Genomic DNA, 7,013 nt, shown 5'->3' on the forward strand with positions numbered 1-7,013 from the left:
TTCAATGCCCTGCAGATAGAACAAGAATGAAATTACCAGAGGTAGGGTAACATTGTAGTGTCAGCCAAGGACTCTTCAATGCTCACAATCACTGAAATTGGTTCAGAAATCAAGAAAAGAGTGTGCAAAGCTAAAACTGTTAACTCAAGTTGACCTTTGAATTTCAAAAATCTGGTCCAAAAGACTTGTCTATGATATGATCCACTTCTTTGTGAAAATATGAAGGCTTAAGGAGAGGAGATTATGATGATCTGTAATCATATATTGGCAATGTGTTGAGAAGACTTAGGATACGTAAATAAGGCAATGAAATTCAAATGTCAACTTGAACAACTACAACTATTCGTGGAGGAAAGCTTGTATTGTGATACTCTGAATCCTACATCAGCCATGCATGCGTTGAGGAGGTCTAAGTTACTCAAGAAAAGCCTATGAAATCCAATGTTAACTTAAGCTTCAGAAGGCCTTAAATGGTACCTTTTACCAAAGGTGACAGAGATCCGTAAGCAGGTAAGAAATGGCATCACACATCGGATAGGCTCGTCCACTTATAAATGTTATGTGTATGCTTCCTATCTTAGTGAGGACACAGGCCTAACTTTTGGGGAGAAGGTAATCTTGAATCGTACTTCATGTATGACATGGAAAGTATATGATACTGAACCATGATCTATGAATCCAAATGTCAACTTGTGGTATGCATTATTGGAGACCTAAGATCATCATAGAGTCGATCTACACAAACCCGGGCAAGACTGAACATGAATGCTCATATTTGGCTTGTCCGGTTTCTCTTTTAGTAAATAACCTTCTTGGATACACTAAACCCCTAGACTTCATAAGCTTATAATTATAGGTCTCATTTGCTTGGGGACTAAAGACTTGAAAGTGGGCATAGGATTCAATTCCCATGTTTAGTAAGCAGATACTTGGGGATGTGAGGCCTTTTAGAGAACTTCCATGTAGGAAGACCCCACTGGGCAATGGGCAACTCAAACCCCTTAATGAAGTAACTGCCCAAGTACATCTCTACCCCTAAACTAAATAGCCAAGGCAATTCGTATTAAAATATTAGTATTTTTTATTTTATAAATAATAAAAGATAACTTCATTTTTAATTTGGAATAATAATAAAAGATTGGTTAAAAGTATTTGAAAATATTGAAATGTAGTGTAAAGTGGAAGAGCATGGTTAGGTATTTATAGAAAAAACTATAATTTTTTATATTTTTAATTAGTTTTTTTTATAATATATACTTAATTTTTATAATTTTTTAATAATTTAAATTGTGATTGACGTCATGATAACGTCACATAGGCTGGGCGCTGGGATAGGCAATTATTGACTGACTTCTCCATTGGGCTCGCCTTGGGTCCAATTGCCCAAGTGGGCTGGAGTGTTTTGGGGAGGGGGAGAGAGTGGATTGGGTTGCCTTTCCCTAAGGCAATAAGCAACAGTGGAGTTGCTCTTACATGGGTATCCATAACCATTATGGGGAGAACTGAAACTCTTGGGCCTCTAAGGTGTCTTGGAAATGCATTTATTGTGTTTCTTATGATTAAACTACCCTTATAATAGATTAAAAATACTTTTTTTCCCCTTAAATTTTTTGGTTTTTTTATAAGGGTATTAATATTATTGAAAATTTAAACAAATATTTAGTCGTCCTATTTCACAAATCGAGCCTTGGAACAAGAATCAAAGGCCTTATTTGATTATCAAATTATCACTTCCAAACAAACACTTGAAAGGGGCAACAGGAAATGAGCCAACAATGTATATTAAGCAAGACTTTTAAGCAATTTTTTTTTTAAGTTATGAGAATAGTTTGAGTAGATAACTTCAAAATTTAGGCGCAAATAACAATCAAATCTATATCTTTCAGAATCAAGTTCAACTCAATTCAATTTAAAGGTCATTAACACAAACTATCATGCTAATCTACATATGGTGATAACCACCCACCACATAAAGTTTAATTGAAACTGATAAAACTTCTGGATCCTTAAACTCCACAAGCTGCCAAATGAAGACACATAAAGAGAAAAAGGAGCAAATCAAAACACAAAAAGAAATTTTCACATCACTGAAAATTACGAGTCTTCTCCCATGTGAAAGCTACACTTTCAGTAATTAGTTCTTCACAAGATTTAAAATATCAATGTTTTTATTCTCAAGGACTTAATATAAGATCAAGGTGGACCGATTTTAAGTAAAAAGATGTTTCCAATTTTCACAATATCAACTCAATATATGCCATCACCATAACAAAACGTCCTCATTTCAGCCATTAGCACCATGTTCATCTAACTATAAAATCATCATTTTTATCACCACCTCATAAGTCTGTAAGGACGCTAACATAACCACTGCAACAACACTAGTACATACTAGGTTCCACCAATGAACTAATGTGATTGTACTACTAAAATCACATGCCACCACCTCTTGGTTATACAATCCACCACTATTACCAAAAACATGCAATTGAAACAAGCATCACACGTGCCATCATTGACAGCAGCACTCCTACTACCGCCTGCCAGACCACATGTACCTAGTTTATCTGATTGTTGATATAACTATCTGACAAACGTTATAAAGAAAATATGAAAGCCTAGATGCCTCTTGAAGGCTAGAAAAAGGCTTCATTATAGGCGTATTCTACTAACTTTCATTAATGGATGCACATTTAGAATGTACACTCGTAATGTTCTAAAGTTATCATCTAACATAGATCATGAATGTAAGTTCATAATGCATAGCAACTGTTAACAAGGATGAACATTACATAACGTATTTTAAAGCCATGATTGAACATCAGACATTCCTAATGTAGACCATGAACTCGATGCACTACGTCAGACAAACACACTTAACAAGTATCTTGAGTCGTTATCATAATAACAAGAGGTTTATAATTGGTTTGAGGATTAACGCATAAAGCATATCCGTACTAATATACTTTACAAGCTACTTTGGTACTTGTACAAGATTGCATACACTAATGCCTACTTATGAGCATATCATGAAATAAAGCGAGATTGTGAAGCCTATATGTTTAGTAAGCAGACCCTTGGGAATGTGATGCGTTTTAGATGGGCATCCCTAACCATTAAAGGGAGAAACTGAAACTCTAGGGCCTCTTGAATATATGCTTTTCCCATGTCTTGGAAATGCATTTATTGTGTTTCTTATGATTAAACTGCCCTTATAATAGATTAAAAATATATTTTCCCCCTTAAATTTTGGTTTTTTATAAGGTTAAATATTATTGAAATTTTAAGCAAATATTTTGTCCTACTATTTCACAAACTGAGCCTTGGAACAAGAATCATAGGCCATATGTGGTTATCAAATAATCACTTCCCAGCAAACACTTGAAAGGAGGGCAATAGGAAATGAGCCAACAATGTATACTAAGCAAGACTTGAGTAATTTTTTGAAGTTATGAGAATAGTTTGAGTATTTAACTTCAAAATTTAGGCGCAAATAACAATCAAATCTATATCTTTCAGAATCAAGCTCAACTCAATTCAAATTATAGGTTCATTTGCACAAACTATCATGCTAATCTACATATGGTGATAACCACCCTGATGAAACTTGTGGATCCTTAAAATCCACAATCTGTCAAATGAAGACACGTAAAGAGAAAAAGGAGAAAATCAAAACACAAATGAAATTTTCACATCACTGTAATTACCAGTCTTTTCCCATGAGAAACCTTTACTTTCAGTAATTGTTTCTTTACAAGATTTAAAATTCAATTTTTTTTTTTTATTCTCAAGGACCTTTTACAGATATAAGATCAAGGTCAACCATTTCTAAGTAAGAAGATGTTTTGAATTATTCACGATATCAACTCAATATATGCCATCGCCCTAACAAAACATCACATTTCGGCCATTAGCACCATGTACATCTAACTATAAAATCATCACTTTATCACCACCTCAACTGTAACTGTATGGACACTAACATAACCGCTGCAATGACGCTAGTGCACTAGTAGGTTCCACCAATGAACTAATGCGATTGTACTACTAAAATCATCATGTCACCACCTTATACAATCCGCCACCATTACCACAACGATTCAATTGAAACAAACATCACCACTTGCGATTGTTGACACCAGCAGTACTACTACCGCCTGCTGGCCACATGTACCTAGTTCATCTGATGGTTGATGATAACTATCTGACAAACTTTATTAAGAAAATATGAAAGCCTAGATGGCTCCTGAAGGCTAGAAAAGGGCTTATTTTTAGGCGTATTCTACTAACTTCAACTAATGGATGCACATTTAGAACGTAAATTCATAATGTTTTAAAGTTATCATCTAATATGGATCGTTAATATAAGTTCCTAATGCATTGCAACTGTTAATAAGGAAGGATGAACATTAAGTTGTATTTTAAAGCTATGATTGAACATCAGACATTCCTAATTTAGACCATGCACTCGATGCACTGCACCAGACAAACATGCGAACAAATGGAGTGTTTTTCTGATAAACACACATAACCGAACAAATCTTGAATTGTTATCATAATAGCAAGAGTTTTAATTGGTTCGAGGGTTAACCCATAAAGCATTGGTACTACTATAGTATACTTGTACAAGATTGCATACAGTAATGGCTACCCATCGGCATATCATGAAATAAAGAGAAACTGGGAAGCCTATATGTTCCAAGAAACGGAACCAGAGATCGAGTCGACAAAATCAGTAGCAACTACTACCTCGATTTGTCAACTATAGACCCTATATATCATAAAGATAACACTTACAAGAAATGATGGATCACAGACAGCCTAATAAAAGCTAGAAACTAAACCGAAACGTGTAACACACATGAATTTAACATAATTTCGAGAAGCGAAAAATACAGGTGCATTGAACAAGGTAAAGTTTAATTAAAGTTAAAAGTGATCAAAGCAGTGACTAAACCAAATTAAAAGCAATTAGTGGTGAACACTGTACAATTTACGGCAGCTATAAAAAAGCAAAGATGGCCGATCCAAATAAAAGAATGAACAGTAGTAAAATCTTGTACCTCAATTGCGAAGTGAAGGCGTGTATCTGTCTCCAAAATAAAACCACTGTTCCTCGATAATAATTTTATTTTCTGAAAATTAACATTCCAAAGCAAAAATACAAGTATTTAAACAACGCATAAACCGATATAAATATAGATTACAAACTAGTGGCAGTGAACATATATATTTTCTCAAATTTTGCAATATACAGACATACATACATACATATTTATATATAAGAAGCTCAATGCGCAATTCACAGTAACAAATAAATCATCTTAAAAGTTGAAGACGTAGGGCTTACAATAAGTTGATTATAACGCGATACTCCTTTCTCAGTTCCATTTAAGCTTATTCTCGAATTTTCTCATAGTTTTCTTGGCAGCCAAACAGACGGTTCGCCGTGGAAGACGAACGGATATTCGTCAAGAAACAGAAAAATTACAGCTCGGAAGAGGTGGAGGATATGGAATAGAGCAGAAGAAGGAGAATGCAGGCCGAGAAACGCGGTGATTTGAGGAAATCGCGAGTCGGTGGAATCCATTGGAGAATCGGACGGAGGGAAGGGGACGAACGGAGGAGGAGGAGATCTGCTTCGATGGAGGGGAAGGGGAAGAGCGCGGATGCCTGACGACTAAGAAGAAGAAGAAGGTGAGAGTCGTGTGAGGAGAGAGTTGGATGAAAAATATCTGAGAGGGAAACGAATTAAAAAAAGAGAGGGGAAATGATGGTGGGGGAGACCCTGAGAGGAAGAGAGTGTTGGTGGGGGCTATGGAGGTCTATGATGCCCCCACTCGATCTAACACGTAATGCCCTTTTCTTTTTTATTTACTTCTTTTATTTGCTGATTCTCTAGTTAAATATTATTAGATAAATCTAGGGTTTCGAATTCTCCCAAGCTGCTTTCTGAAACCGGAGGAGCCTTTGGAGGCATAGGTGTATTACTCACCGGTTTCCGCTTCACCAAAACCAGCAGCTACAATCTATTGGCTCAACCCAGCCTTGAACTCGGAGCAACTTTCGTAAAGTTGAACCATGACTACATGTTATTTCGGTTTAATAATATAATGTCACGAAGGGGGAAGTGGGGGCCGTTGTTGGTATAAGATTAGTGGTTGTAGTGGGAACTCGAAGCAACTTTCATAAAGTTGAACCATGACCAAGGTATAAAATATCGATGATATCGGAAATATCGGTAGTCTAAAAACACAGAAATTTCTATGGAAATATCGGGATATTATCAATATCGATAAAAATTGAATAAAAACCACGGAAATTGTAAGAAAAACTTGGAAATTTTTATTAAAACTTTGCAAGATGTTTATTTAGTCAATTATCTATTAGTTTATCACAAAAAAATTGGAAGGAAATGCATTGCATGATAGATATAACTAATTTAAGTTGATTATATAGCGAGCTAGCAAACATTGTGAGTATAGAAAATATGAATTAGTACAATATTTTACACTTTATACATTGCATTGTAAGATACATGAGTGACTTAGCAAGGTCTAAAATATCGATGATATCGAAAATATCAGTAGTCCAAAAACACATAAATTTCGATGGAAATATCGGGATATTATGAATATTTTAGACTATTTCGATTTAATAATATAATGTCATGAAGGGGGAATTTGGAGGGGGGGTTGTTAGTATAAGATTAGTGGTTGTAGTGGGAAGTGGTGGGGGTTGGGGGTTGGCGATGACGGTGGTGGCAATAGCGGTGGTGGTATATAAGGTTAGTGGTTGTAGTGGAAGGCGGTGGTAGTCAGTTTGTTATCCAATGGGTAATATATATGTAGAAGAATAAATACTGTTATTTTTCTTTTTTGAACAAATAATGTCATTTTTAAATATTAATGATTATATTAAATAAATTCAAAATATTCATTAATATTATGTTTGGATGAGAGAAATAAACTTGAAATTTGGATAAAAGTCAGAATTTATAAATTGACATGCAC

Source organism: Malus sylvestris, chromosome 15, assembly GCF_916048215.2.
Source record: "Malus sylvestris chromosome 15, drMalSylv7.2, whole genome shotgun sequence".
In the NCBI taxonomy this organism is placed as follows: domain Eukaryota; kingdom Viridiplantae; phylum Streptophyta; class Magnoliopsida; order Rosales; family Rosaceae; genus Malus; species Malus sylvestris.